Genomic DNA, 15,909 nt, shown 5'->3' with positions numbered 1-15,909 from the left:
GGGGGCAGCCCCTGCCAGAGCCCCGCACAGGGAGGGAGTAGGGAGGAAACCCCCAACCCCTCTCTCCTCCCGCCCTCCAGTCTCCCACGTGTGCCCCCCATTGGCCAAACCCAACCAGGAGGCAGAAAGCACGGGCCCAGGCAGAAGTGAGCTCCTCCGTGGCAGGGATGGCAGAGACGGCTGTGGGGGCCCAAGCGGCAACCCGAGGGGCACAGAGAGACCATCGTAGGCCCAGAGCGATGGGGGACACCTATCACACATGGTCCCTTACGCACCAAGGCCTGGCACACAGCTGCCGGACTCGGCACCCACCCACCGTCTCGCAGCTGTCCTCGGCCTCTCCCGTCGGCGCTGGCTTGGCGTGTCCTGGGGGGACTGCCTGCAAAGGGGAAGCCTGGGTGCCTTCCCTGCCCCCCCCAGCCCCGCCTCTGCCTTAGGTCCCCAGAAAAGGGAGAGGACAAAGGAGGGTTTCTCCTCCTAACATGGCCAAACCCTCAGCCACGGGGTCCTAGAGCCAGGCTGGGCTGGCCTCTCACTCTGCCAAGAGCCCAGTACTGAAGGTAATTACATTTCTTTTCCTCCGCTTGGCACGTTGCCCCCCCCCCCCCGGGAACACAGGGATGCCCTCCCCCCCACCCCCACTGCCAGCTCTTAGCCTGGTCTCCACCTGCAGAAGCAGCGGCATCCCCACCGCGGAGCCCGGGCCCCCAGAGGCTTGCTGGCAGATGGACTGAGGCAGCCGCCAGCACAGAATCCCCGCTGCTGGGGACTCCCTCAGCCCACATGGGGAGCACCAGCAGTCGGGACTCCACGGAGGCCGGGCAGGCTACCTCAAACCACAGAATGCGCGTGTCCAGAGGGAGAAAGAGCTACAGGCTCTGGACAGCTGGGGGGAGGGTCAAGTTCTCGGAGTGGGGTGAGCCTTTCTATGCCCTTGCTGGCTTCCCAGCTTTGCAGACCTGCCTGGGGCTTAAGGCAGAGCTGGGGAGAGCCAAGAAGCTCTTTGGTGGGATCAGGAAATTATAGCACAAGGGAGAGCAGGAAGGACAAGTCATAGGAGCTTATAAATCCCTACATTGGCCGGGGCTGGGGGGGGGGGGGTGTGCTGTGAGCTACAGATAACTCAGGACTGAAATTAAAAAATCAAACTTGTCCCTTTGTCCTCTCCTGCTCTCTTTGATCCCTCCCTGTGAATAAAATAAATGAAATAAGCCAACTAGATACTTCAGATCATAGCTTATTAAAGCTGAAAGGGATCTCAGAGATGACACCAATCCTTTGATTGATGGATGAAGAGACCCAGAGAGGTGAAGCAACATGTCCAAGGTCACACAGCAAGATGGTGGCGGCACCAGGGCAGGAGCTCCTGAGGTCTCCGAAATGTTAAGAGCCTATCACGCGCTGGGGACTGACTCTTCTGGACGCTGGACTATAGCAGCGAACAAAACAGATGTGCGGTTAGCAAATGTAGACCGATACTGCCCCATAGAACTTTCTGCCGTGATGAAATGCTCCACATCTTGCTCTCCAGTACAGTGGCCACGTAGCTAGTGTGGTCAGAGAACAAAATTTTTGCTGCATGCATTTTAGGATTGCTCCGTGTTCGTGAAGGATGGACTGTTTTGTCATTATGCAATGTCCCTCCCCTTCCCTGGGAATTTTCTTTGCTCTGAAGTGGACTTTGCCTGATATTAATAAAGCCACTCATGCTTTTTCTGCTGATCGATGCTTGCACGGTGTATCTTTTTCCAACCAGGAACTGAATTTTTAATTTTATTTGTTTTTAATTAATTCATTTAAATAACCACATGTGGCAAATAGCTACAGTATTGGACAATGCCATTGTAGAGAGCTCAGTTCCGCACGTTCTGTCTCCGTGCTGCCGGTGGCTAAGCAGACCAGCTCCTCCCCCCAGGGGAACACCACCAGGGACCGTCCCATGGAAGTCAGAGGCCCCATGGAAGTTCCCCAACTGGGGGAACCATCCTTGTCACCGTCCGGGATGGAGAAAATGAACCATGACCCACCCCTCTTCCTGAGATTCCGGAGCAGTTGGGTATACCCAGGGGGCAAGAGACTAAGCGTGAGTTGGCTACTTCCAGAGCAAAACTTTGTCTCCGTCCTTGCTTCAGGCAAGTTCTCCCACCAGATCAGGGTGGCCCGATCCCTCCCCGTTCTGGTCTTCACACTGCAGGGGGCAAGCATGCTCAAAATGTATTCTGGGGGTCTTGTGCAGGGAGCAGGCCTTTGCTTTGCTAGGTTGGCTTCGGCCTGGCCAACAGCAGCTGGAAATGAGACAGCAGAAGGGAAAGGGACAGGCCTCAGGGAGGGGAGAAGTGGCCGCTTGGTTAATTGAGATGACTTACATGTGAGGCTGGCCAGGTAGAACCCATTGCCGCCAAGGACTCCTCGGGCAGAGTGACCTCCTTTCTCCTCCAGGCGTCCACACACCCTCCTCCTCGCCGCACTGCTGGGTCTGCTTCCTTGGCATATCACCCCCAAGCCTGGCATCTCCTCAAAGGAGCTCACGGCACCGTGGGCATCCTTCCTGCACGTTCGGCACATGCAGAGGCTGCCTTTCCCTCCCAAGGCCCAGCGCGGAGCTGGGGCGCTGTGAGTGTGCCTGGAAGCTCGATGGAGAGGGCAGGGGAGGGGAAGAGAAGGAAAGAGAAAGGGATTGCTACCCTGAGTCAGCAAAGGGCTGACTCACAGGGAATCCAGGGAGAGGGTCCTGATGTCCCGTTTGCCACTAACCTCTAGTTCAGAGTTATAATGCTCGCTCTCTCGCGCGCGCGCTCCTCTCCACACCCCCTCCCCACCTCCAGCCGTTTGCATTAACACTAGAATGCTAAGCCTGAGTTCCAGTCTCTGTGCATCTTGACTCTTTGTCTGCTTGTCTCTTGACATATCCCAGCATCGTTACCGCCCCCAACCATCACTTTGTGCCCTTGCCTTGGTCTCTGTCCTGAGCTTAGAGGACAGTAGAGCTGGGAGCCCAATGCAGGGAGTAAGGGAGGATGGAAACCAGCCGGCAGGGGCCCCTGCGCCCCTGGAACCTCCATATTACACCGAGCACACCTCACTTTAATTTACACATCTTCTTTCATTTTTTTCACCAAATAAACTGTCACAATAATACAGGAGCTGATTCAATCCAGGCAGAGCTGTACAGATCACATCAGAAAATGACTGATAGTCTTGATGTGGAAATTGCATTTATCATACAGGCAAATAAAGTGTGAAGACGTACACTCAGAATAAAGGTTTTGTCGGCACCGGAGTGCACAATTGACCTGGGATCCGCCCCATCCCCCCGCAAAAAAATGGGGCAACAGCACAGATTCAAAATAAGATTGTAACAGGGAGCAGGAGGGTCTATGGGATCAGGGGCCAGCAGAGGCTGGTGGGTTGGGGTGCATGGGGTCCAGGCAGCGTGGGGAAGAGCGCCGTCCAGACAGACTAAACCACGGTCCCCACCTGTGCCAGGGAAGGGAACAATGGCGGAGGGCTACCGCCCCCGAGAAGTCCTAGGAATTTGCTCCACATTGGAAACTCATGGCGAATTGCTCCGATAATTTACTGGCCCGGCTGGAGAGATGCATCTTTGAACTCCAGCAAAAGACTTTGAAAACCACTCTCAAACCTGGCTCTCAAAGCCCTGTCTGAGATGAATTAAAGGGAATTATGCACATAAACCCCCAGATCAAGGGGACGCCCACTCTCCTTCAACTGCCTGCAAGCTGATTAGACAGATAGAGTTCACAGCAGAACAGGCACCCGGGCTGGAAAAATAAAATAAAATAAATTTGAAATGCAGAGATGGATGGCTTCTGTCACCAAGTCTCTCCAAAACCACGGTCTGTAAATTGGAACTTCCACTGATGCTAAGGCAAGAGTGATAGCTCAGTGGCGGCCATTGGCCTGCTGGGGTGTTTGGGGAAGGACTCTAGATTCCCCTTAAAAATTACCCACCGCCCCGTGTAAGGGGATCCATATCCAGGAGGATGGTTTTGGCTCTAAAATACACCCCATCACCCCAAGAAGGAGACACCGAGGCATGGCAAAGCCGGGTCACACTCAGACCCTCGCGTGTGCCACACTAACATGGTGCCCAGTGCCTGGGACCTTGCCGGTGTTCAGCAACGTTTACGGAAGACCAGACAAGATGCTGCCATCTTCTCGGGCCCTGCTGAGCCAACTCACCCCCACCTGGTCCTCTCCACTGGCACAGCCCAGGTCCCACATGAGCCACGAGGGGAAGCAGTGGACAGGTACCTAGAACTCTATTCCGCTCAGACCCTGGTCCAGGCCAGAGGCAGCTGACCGTCAGGAGTGCGGAAATTGAGGTTTTCCACCCCAAAGACCGATGTCTCTCAGGCCAGGGCACCTGGAGAGGGAGGCCTGAGGGGGGATGTGTTGAAGGCTATGGTGGCCCACCCAGATCCCCCCTTTAGGACTGAGCCATTCATTTCCAAGTCTCTCTGGGAATTACCCTCGGCCAGAGAAAGCCACTTGGGTCAAGGTCACACCCCAACTCTAGGGGCAGCTGCATCCGATGACTGGTTAGTTGGCCAAAGGGAGGGTGGCTCCCAAGGCTTGGGCCCTTGCCTTGTGGTGAGACGGCTCTGCGGGCCACCCCTCCCTGCGGAGGGGAGGCTCCAGTATGACCCCATCGCCGTCCAGCTCCACACTCCACCCCACTTCACCGCCCTCTCTCTCCACAGGTGTTGATGCCAGGGCACGTGCCACAGAAGTTGAGGTGACATGAGATCCCTTGTCTAGCCTAGTCCGTCATGGCAGGGCCAAGGGGACCCAGAGAGGGGAAGAGGCTTGCCCCGTGTATGCGGCCGGTCCTGGCAGAGGTGCCCCTAGAACTCAGGCCTCCTGACTCCACGCTTCCCCAGGAATGCTCCAGAAAGGCAAGGCCTTAGATGAGTGATTGAGAAAGACCATTTCCCGGTCCCCACTGGCCCCGGTTTCCACTGTGTCATTTTGTGGGCCCTCACTCCCAAAACACACTCTGTGAGTGCTCAGCATCTCTTGGCTCATCTAACCAGCATCCTTCTCAGAACGGGGTACGAGTGCTGCCGTTTTACAAGGTTTATCAAGAGCCTCGCTCAACTAAGGAAAGGTACTTTCATCGGTCTCAGCTGGGTTATTACAGTGGACAAGCACCTGTCTATGTGTCCCCCCAATTTTTAAATGGAGGGAAAAAAACCCAGAATCACCCAGCATTTACATTGATTTGGCTACTCCCTAGAGGAGAATACAATTAAACGACAGGAACAAAATGAAAGCTGACTGATGAGTTGCCATTTTAAGACGCTTGGTTCAATTAAGCTAAAAGCCTGCTCTCGGGGCCACAGCAGTCGTTCCCAAACACTGCCAGCCTGTCAGATCGGAGTCGGGGCTCCTCAGCAAGAGTCAGGATGGTCTCAGAGCCAACAGGGAGGGAATCCCCGGAATCTGCACCTGAACCTGCCTTTCCCATTTAGGACCAACTTCGCACATCCCTGCTGACAGCCAATCACCCTTCTGTGGCTGGCTGAGACTCAACAGGGGCTGGGGTATAGACAGAGAACACGGGTTCTAGCTCTAAAGCATGGAACTCCTTGTTTTTTGTCCTGTTGGCTTGCCCATCTGCTTGCTTTATAAAAGATGGGCCCCTGGTGGGAAGCCAGGGCCTGTTTTGCCACTACCTTGCCTCAGTTTTCTCATCTTTAAAATGGGGGCGTCCGTGGACCATGGAAACCTGGACGTCAGCTCCCTCTCTGTTGAGAACACGCCGCGAAACTTCAAACCAGTCCTTAATCCTCCCTCGGTGGCGGCTTCCTTAGCAGCAAAATCAGTCTTAAGTGCCTGTTTATTCCACCACAAGGAAGCCCACAAGTATTGGCACAGAAAGGACAGCCTCTTCAACATAGAGTTTCAGAACAATGTGATATCCACTGGCAAAAAAAAAAAAAAGTTAAAAATAGGTACATACTTGAACTTGAAATGCTTCACCAAAGAGGACATACAGATGGCAAAGAAGTACATTAGGCATTAGGGGAATGAAAGTTAAAACCACAGTGTAATGTCATTCAGAAGAGCTAAAATAAAAATTAACGATAACACCCAATTTTGGCAAGGATGTGGAGATACTGGGTCACTCCTGTATTACCGCAGGAATTTAAAATGATACAGCTACTCTGGAAAATAGTTTGGCAGCATTTTTTTTTTCCTTAAACTAAACATGCAATTACCATATGACCCAGCAATTGCACTCTCGGGCACTTATCCCAGAGAAATAAAAACTTATGTCCACACAAAAACCTACACTACAATGTTTATAGTAGCTTTATTTGTAACAGCCAAAACCTGGAGACAACCAGAATATCCTCCGTGGGCAAATGGTTATACACACACAGTACGCCCATGCTAGGCTGAATAGTGTCCCCCGAAATTCACGTCCACCCAGAACCTCCAAATATGACCTTAATTGGAAACAGGGTCTTTGCAGATACAACGAGCTAAGATGAGGCCATAGTGGATTAAGGTGAGCCCTCAATCCAGTGACTGGTGTCCTTATGAGAAGGTCACGTGGCAACAGAGGCAGAGATTAGAGCAATGCCCCTGCAAGCCAGGAACAGCCACGGTCGCTGGCTAGGAAGAAGCAAGGGAAGATTCCTCCCCAGAGCCTTTCAAGGAAGCACCACCCTGCTGACACGTTGATTTCAGACTTCTGGCCTCAAGAACCTCAAGAGAATAAATTTCTGTTGTTTTAAACCAGCCGGCTTGGGGTACTTCGTTACAGCAGCCCTCGGAGGCTAATACACCACGGGAAACTACTCGAGTAATAAAAAGGAACAAATTGATATGCAACAACCTGGACAAACCTCCGGAGAATTAGGCAGAATGAAAAAAGCCAACCTCAAAAGGTTACATACTCTGTGATTCCATTTATATGACATTCTCAAAATGACAAAATTAGAGTGATGGAAACCAGATCAGTGGTCACCAGGGGAGTGGGGAAAGAAGGCTGGACTATAAAGGGGTAGCACAAGGGAGTTTTTTTTTGGGGGGGGGGGGTAGTGACTGAACAGCTCTGTACCCTGATTGCAGTAGGGGTTCCACGAATCTGAACATATGATAAAATTCACAGAGATACACACACAAAGCGAGTTCATGGAAACACTGGTGAAATCCCAAACACGATCTATAGTTTAGTTAACAGTATGATGTCAACATCAATTCCCAGTTTTTGTATTTATGTTATGTTTACCTGAGATGCTATTTAGCATGGGGGCGGGGGGAAGCCAGGGGAAGGGTACCCGAGCACTCTTTACTATTTTTGCCGACAATTATTTCAAAATAAAAGGTTTTTTAGAAAGGAGCGTTGGGCAGGGGCGCCTGGGTGGCGCAGTCGGTTAAGCGTCCGACTTCAGCCAGGTCACAATCTCGCGGTCCGGGAGTTCGAGCCCCGCATCGGGCTCTGGGCTGATGGCTCGGAGCCTGGAGCCTGTTTCCGATTCTGTGTCTCCCTCTCTCTCTGCCCCTCCCCCGTTCATGCTCTGTCTCTCTCTGTCCCAAAAATAAATAAACGTTGAAAAAAAAAATTTAAAAAAAAGAAAAAAAGAAAGGAGCGTTGGGGAGATTCCGTTATGTTTTACAAGTATAAAAAAATTAAAATAAAAAAGATGTTACTCTTTGAAGTTGACTTCCAGCAAGTTCTGGAGGCAGACAAACCCAGGTTGCAATTCAGGCCTGTCATTTACTCACTCTGCTGCTTTGGGCAAGTTACTTCACTTCTCTGGGCCTCAGCCTCCTCGTGTGCACATTCTCATACCAGAATAATGACACGCTGCCTTTATATTCCATGGAGATGATGTGTGTAAAAGCAACTGAAGCCATCACTAGAACATGGATGGTGCTGAGTAAACCTTAGTTCTGATCTTATCCCAACCAGTGCGACTCCTGCCATCTGTTTTCTGGACCCGCCATTGCATTTGATTCGAGGTCAAATGACCCTTCAAGGTCAAACGGTGTTCTCCTGGGAACCCAAGTGCCTCTAGAATACAGTTCTTCCAGATCTCCCTACCTGGGCCCACATATGGGCTGGGCTGCCCCGGAAACTCAGCCCTCCTTGAAAACAAACACCCCCTCTGGGAGCCCCAACCAAGTCTGCAAAGTTCCCCCGCCATTAAGCCCTCAGTGTTGATAGGGAACAGCACAAACTCTCCCCTGCTCTGAGACCCATTTACTGTCCCTCCCTGTCTTCCCCCCTATCATTAGCCCAGGTACTATTCCAAATGGCCTTGCAACCTTTATGATTGCAAAGTACATTTTACAAAGTATCTTTCGCACATGTTATATATCTCTCTAGCACCCCAACAAGACCCTAGCTGGAGGCGGAGCAGGTAAAACCCCAACTTTCCAATCAGGGAGGTGGGTGAGGAGTAAGAAGGAGAAAGGGAAAACCAACCTACTGTGTGCCAAGCACTTCATCTCCTTTCATTTAATGCTTACAACAAGATTATGACATAGGTAGCATTAAATCTCCATTTTTTCATATGAAAATAACCTCCTCTTCCTCAGTTCAGAAAGGTAAGCAACATATCCAATGACACACGGCCAATAATGGCAGAATGGGGATCAGACCCAAGCCTTCCTGACCCTAAACCAGGGATCCTTCCTTCACACCAGGCACAAAGCCCATCATGCTCTCATCCTTCCTCCCATCCATCCAGCCATCCATCCACCCTTCCATCCATCCTTTATTCATTTTAACAAGAAGCAATTGGAAATCTATGGGGGTCTCTTGAAGACCGGACCAGACCCATGAGTGCTCTGGCCCCACATTGTGAAGATCTTCAGATGCTCCCCCTTACATCCCCAAAAGGCTCAATCTTTTCATACTGTGTCATGTGTTTCTACCCTGGGAATTTCCTAGAGCACCCTTTGCCTACTTTAGGCAGTAACACCAACATCCCTATTGTGCAGTGTCAAGCCTGGAAGGATCCTTAGAGAGCAGTCAAGAGGACACTGGGATCCACAGAGGGGAAGACACCTGCCTCGAGTCCCACAGTGAGACGGAGGCAGGGGCAAGACTAGCCCCCAGGCCTCCCAGCTCGTGTCCAGCCGTCTCTGCATGGGTCGTAGCACAGCCGAGCTCCGTCACTGCTGATGGCCGTGCCTGCCATCCTCCTGGGGAGAAGGCTGCCTGGGTCGGGGGCCCACGGCGATTCCAGCGCTCTCTCTTCCCTTTCACATTCCTAAATCCTGCCCATCCTCAGCCCTACCTCAACCCTGCTTCTCCCTTGAAAGCTCCCCAGATCATTCTAACCCATTCTAGCCTCTCCTTCCATGGACCATGGCTGTGTCCACCATATTCCCCTGACGCCTCTGGATCTCACATGATTTCACAGCCATCCCGAGCCTGAGTTCAACCTTCCTGGTCAGGCCACCACCCTCCTCACAGCAGTTATCATAGCTGAGAGACTATAAAACAAAAAAAGCGGGGAGGAGATAGAACCCTCTTTATTTGAGTATTTGTCCATACTATCAGACTACCAGTCCAATTTGGGGGGGATCTCTCCTATCTTTTCCCAAACCTGGGGGGAGTTGGCACTTTCCCCCAAAGAACAATCTAGAAGACCTCTCTTCCCACTGTAACATTGCCTGATAAACTACGCAGGATTAAACTTGAGGGTAAAATCCCACCTTGAAGTTGAGACTGCCTCCCCTCGTGACTAATTGAGACGCCAGGATCAAACTAAGTGTTCCATCCCATTAAATAAAGCCACATAAAAGATGCACCAGCTAACAGCGCTTTCCCGACTTCCTCAAGCTGGCCTGCAGTAAGTATTCCTAATTGTGCTTGTTAAAAAGTGGATTTATGAATCCCAATTAGGCCACTCGCACTTACGCGGCAGCAGTTTTCAATACCCCCGAACCTTCCTTCTTCCCGGGATGAAATTATTTTTGGTGGGTGACAGGATAATTACTGCAACATAAAAGGACCCACCCGGTACCACAGCAGCAGCTTCAGCAGTTCTGTTAGGAGGGCTCGAGGACAAGCAGAGTCTGGATGGCAAATTTAAACCCAGGTGGGACTGCCGTCACTCCATACCTCTCAGCCATACAGGCACCTCTCCTGGTACTTTCTCCTTGGATCCAAGAGTGAGCCGTTAAGGGTCTGACTCTTGATTTCGGCTCAGGTCATAATCTCACGGCTCGTGAGTTCGCGCCCCGTGTCAGGCTCTGTCCTGGGACTCTCTTGGGATTCTCTCTCTCCCTCTCTCTCTGCCCCTCCCCACCTCAAAACAAATACATTTAAAAGTGTGTATTTACACATATTTTTTAAAACAGTCTCTAGATGCCGCCCTGCCTTGCATTCCCCCTGCCCTTTAGTTCCTGGTGGCTCCCCAGCTCTGCCGGTACCTTCCCACCCCAGAGCAAGTTCTCCCCCCTGAATGGCCTTTCCTCAGCCCTGCGCTTCCCCATCTTCCATAAAGATCCAACTCAAACGCCTCCACCTCCAGGAAGCCTTCCTTACTTGACCCAGCCTCTTGCACCTGCTGCTGCTCAAGCACATGCATCTGTCCGATTCCTCACGTGTGTTTGTCCCCGGCTCTGGGCCTTGAGCTCTCTGAGGGCAAGGACCGGCCCTCTTCATCCTCTTCCCCAGTGTCTGACACCTGGTAGGCCGGCTCACCCACTCACTCCTTTGCTCTTCTTGTTGGAACCCAATTAAAAATGGGCAAAGGATCTGAACAGGCTTCTCCAGGGACGATAAACAAATAGCTAAAAGGCACATGAAAAGAGGCCCAGCATCGCTAATCATCAGGGAAACATAAATCAAAACCACAATGAGATACCACCTTGAGCCATCAAGATGGCTGCTGCTGAAAAAACAGAAAAAAACAAGCGTTGCTGAGGATGTGGAGAAATTACAGCCTGCATACACGGCTGATAGCGATGGAAAACGGTGCAGCCGCTTTGGAAAACAGTCCGGCAGTTCCTCCGACGTTGACCACAGAGTTACCGTATGACCCGGCAGTTCTACTCCTACGTACACACTCAACGTAAATAAAAATACATTTCCATGCAAAAACTTGCGCAAAAACTTCAAGGCTGTATTATTCCTGGAGTCAAAAAGCCGAAGTAGTCCCCAGCATCCATCGTCTTGATGAACGGATTTTTAAAAACCCATACACTGGAGTATTACCCAGCAACAAAAAGGAACGAAGGACTAGTTCATGCCACGACCTTGAAAATGTTGTGCTAAATGAAAGAAACCAGTCACACAAAAAAAAAAACCATATATGATACGAACCCATGCATGTGAAATGTCCAGAACAGGCAAATCCATCGAGACAGAAGGTAGATTCGTGGTCACCAGGGGCTGGGGGAGACAGAATAAGGGTGACTATGCAGGGGTAAGGCGTTCCTTTCTGGGACGATCGTGGTGATGGTGGCACAGCCCTGTGAATATACTAAATCCCACTGGATTTAATAATATACTAAAAACCACTGAATTGTACGCTTAAATAGTGAATTGTATGGCATGTGTATTATATTTCAATAAAGCCATCACCAAAATTATTTTCATTTTAAAAATCACTTGCTGGGCACTTACTATGTGGGGAAGGGAGCAGCATAAGAAGGGCTGACCCCAGTAGCCTGAGCCCCGGGGCAGCCCTCTACTGAGGCTCGCTTACCATGGAGCACCTTCCTGCCACTATCGCAACCTCCCTCAAGATGTCAGCTCCCTGCTTGGCCCACAAAACACTGACCACGACCTCTTTCCTTGAATCAGTCAGCACGGAGTAAATTTAATCAACAACAGGACCACTTTTACCTAGGGTCGTGGTATACACAGCAGTTAAAAGCAGTCTCTAGAACAAGACCTCTTGGTATCAAATCCCAGCTCTGCCTGTTACCAGCTGGGTGACCTTGGACAAGTTACCTCACCTCTCTGAGCCTCGGTTTCGTCACCTGTAAAATGAAGGGACGCCAACATTATCTACCTCTTCAGGCTGTTGCGTAGATTCAACGAACGAATACATATGAAGTGCCTGACATCGTGCAAGTTCTATACAAGGGTCGGCGAGACTATTTCCCGAGAGCGGGGAGTGACTCTCACGAATGGGGTGAGCGATGGGCAGGTCTTAACAAAGTTCAGTCAACAGCTCCAAACACCCATTTCTCCTGGAATTATGTGATTTTTCCCCAGCCCTCTCTCCCTTTAGCCAGAACATGTCAGCCCCTCTGCTCCCCACGGAAAAGGGTCTTTGCTCCCTCGAGTGCCAGAGGGCGTGGCCACCAGGAAGAACATGGCAGCGTGCTCTGACTGTCCTGGGGACCCTGGGACAGGGAGGCAGGTGTGCAGCAGGGAGAGGCCCCGGACGGCGGAGCAGCCGGCCAGAAGGGCCCGGCCCTGCCATCTGCTCCCCCAGTCGCAGTGAGTGGCCTGGCATGGATTCACACTTGCTCACAGCCCAGCCTCTCCCAAGCGCCCGTTAGGGAGCAGCTCGAAGGCCCAGCCCGCAGGAGCCACTTCCTGTCACAGGGGAGAGGGGAGCGGCCCTGCCCAAAGGAGAGGCCTCTGCAGGGCCCTGGCCCGATGTACATACTCCCATTCTGCTTAAGAGTGGCGATAAAAACCAGCTCTCTCCCCAGGAAAGTGGTGGCCGAGGCGCCTGTTCAGGAGGCAACATGGCTTGGATAAGCCCCAGCGAGGAGCTGAGAGACGAGCGCTCGATGGGTGACATCGCCCTCCACGCCACCAGGCTCCCCACCAGGTTTGGGTAATCATTACTTTGTGTAATGCTTATTTTTGAGAGACAGACAGACAGAGCAGAAGCGGGAGAGGGGCAGAGAGAGAGGGAGACACAGCATCCGAAGCAGGCTCCAGGCTCCGAGCTGTCAGCACGGAGGCCGACGCGGGGCTCGAACCCACAAGCCGCAAGATCATGACCTAAGCCAACGTCGGACGCTTAGCCGACTGAGCCACCCAGGCGCCACCCCCCCCCCCAGGTTTGGATCATTAAAATGCTTCCTTAATGACTGCTCTTTGGAAGCAGAGGCCCAGTGGGCTTGACCCGTCCGGTCACATCTGGTATGCGCACATCACACTGACGCCCATCCTCACGCTTACATAAACACGCGGGCATATACTCACACTCACACATGCACACCACTGCTCACACACACACTTACACGTTCACACTCGCACACACGCGCACTCACACACATACCCGGAGGCAGCCCCTCGGCCCTCCAGGGCTCCAGGCTCTGCTGACAGCACCGGGGGCCAACGGGTCAGTCACAAGATTGTTCTCCCACTTGCCAGGCTCTTGCCCTCCTTCAGAAAATTAGTACCTGGGCAGGATTCCCAGGGTGGTGGCGCGAATAGTGGAAAACCCCCGGGTCCAGAGAGAGCTCTGAAAACCGCCATGCTGGAAGAAGGTTCCAAGGACGTCCGCAGCCCGTGGGGAAAAAACATGGACAGCGGTGGGTAGGCAACATTTTCTTAGGTCGTCAGAAAACATGCCAGGGGTTCGCGGTTTATAGAGAATGTCTTCCTGCACTGTCTCATCGAGCCCTGCTGTTACCACTAACCCGCCGAGGCATCGCGAGCCTCAGTTTCCTCGTGGAGTTGCCGTGAAGATTCAAGGAGATAATGCATGGAAATTGCTGGGCCCAGTGCCTGCCACATAGTAAGCCTCAGTAAGTGATAGCTTTTATCCTCGGTATTATTAATATTGGATATTAATATCAATAAATCCTACAGCAATCCTGTGAGGTGTTACTGTCTTCTCTCTGTACAAATGGAAACAGAAGATGATTTATGCCCGAGATCGCTTCTCCACGTGGCAAAACCGGACTCAGGCCTTCCACCTCTACGGAACACCTGCCACTGCTCCATGCCGACCGCTCGCCTGGGACCTGCTTCTCCCAGCCTGGCCCCACGGCGTCCTCCTTCCCAGTTCATCCCACGGACGTGGTCTGTGTCCTACTGTCCGGGATGTGCTCGGAAACGGCTTTTCTATTTCTTTATCCCCATCCCCATCCCCTAAAGCCCCCAGGGAAGAGCTAACCCTCGCCCAGTTAGACAGCAAATCCTTTTATGCTCCAGATCCCCCTCTCTTAGACCACGTGGACCAGCCACCCAGCCTCCGGGATTGCCCCTTCCTCCCTGTCAGACTCTGTCCCCAAAACGCCTGCCAGGGGAGGTGCGGTGGAGGCCACAAGACCCCAAGCCCAGGGGCTCGTACAAGTTCCTGTTCCTGCTCTAGCCCCAGATCACCCTGAGACCTTGGGGTCAGGCACTTCCTATCTCTGGGCCTCGGTTTGCTCTCTGGCCAATGAGGGGCCAGAAAGGTCCTTCAAGCTATGACATCCTCTGAGGCTGGGAAGCTGCATAAGATCTCAAAATCCAAGGCAGTCTAGTGAGGAAGATAATCTGGGACGAAGGAGCCTTTGAGATCATATCACAGCAGGAAGGCTCTTGAGAAGATGCTGTACGCAGAGGGTGTTCAAGTAATAGAAGTCAATAAAGAGACGCTGCCCTTCCCTCGGGCTCATTGCAAGGCTGTCCCCACAGGAGCCCTCACAGACAGACAGACCCGCTCCTCCTGCTATCCTAGGTTTCCTTTTAGAGCTCCTTGGGGGAGACTATGGAGCTCCAGAGAAAGGGGCAGCCCGGTGGTGGGAGAGCCCACCCACTGACACCCACATACAGATACAAACTAGAGAAGAGTCAGACCCAACAGGACAGGGAACCAGGCCAGGCAGGCCTGCCCCCAGAATTACGAGCTCCCCACACCAAAGCGGGGACCGCTCCCCGTTAATCAGGCCAGCCGCCCCCCACAGACTGAACCATCTCCTACCGCAGCCAGCTGAGGGATCAGGGTTTATCAACCTCATATAATGTTCTTGCAGATTTTTCTTCCACACTTCTCCGCTCTGTCTGGGCCCCTCCTGAAATAGATTGCTGCAGAAGTTCCCATGATCTCTGGCCTCCAGTTGGGTCTGGCCAACAGGGCAGCCCAGAAGTAAAAGCAGGGCAGGAGGAGAGTGAGCAGGGTCACTGCGATTTGGCCGAATCTCTTCTGGAAAGCCACATTCCTATCAGGCAGCCCTCTCTATGCAGTACCCTCCCCTAGTGCACGTGGCCCAGGGATGCTAACTGCTCCCCACGGTTGCTAGCCTCAGGGTGCTGCCCTATCCTTTGTCAGCTTTCCCAAACTCTGCCCATACCTTTGTAAACAGTCCCTTTGTTAAACACGCATCAAATCAATTACCCAGCTTGAATGTGCCCCCCGCTTCCTGCCAGGACCCCAATACATCACGGAAGGAGAATGTTCTTGGCCCAATCATGATGACAGAATTGTCATGACCAGGAACAACAAAGTCGGGCAGAAACAGCTTTGGGGGTGCCTGGCCTTGTGGCTTCTCAGTACTGTGGAGCCCTCTGTGGTGAAGTCCCCAACCCAAATGCCCCTGTGGGACCCAGCCAGGAACGTGAATGAGCCCAAGATTCCCAAGGGCCATGGCAACCCAGGCAGCACGTGACCCAGTAGAACAGGAGGCTGCCATTCAGCTCCCACCATGGTTGCCAGGCAGGAACGAGGGTCTGGAGTTACCAATCTTCTAAGTATTCTAAGGAAATCGGAAATAACATGCTTTTATGTGACATCTTCTCCTGGTTCATATGTTTTAAAAGCAAAATGTCAGCCAAACGCATCTACGGCCAACAGAGAGTTATTTGTTCCCCCTACTGGTTAGGCTGTAAGACTGAAATCCTATCTTCTAGGAAGACAGTTCAGAGGGACGACAGCTTTGGTGGCCTTGCAAGGCTGCACACTCCCAATCTCTGAGTCTCTGCCCTGGGGAAGGAAGAGGGCCGACAAGATCCTCTGG

Source organism: Lynx rufus, unplaced genomic scaffold (assembly GCF_022079265.1).
Source record: "Lynx rufus isolate CCGP_SWC_20201006 ecotype Redwood Valley unplaced genomic scaffold, mLynRuf1.p SCAF_13, whole genome shotgun sequence".
NCBI lineage: Eukaryota > Metazoa > Chordata > Mammalia > Carnivora > Felidae > Lynx > Lynx rufus.
This window is presented reverse-complemented; position numbering follows the sequence as displayed.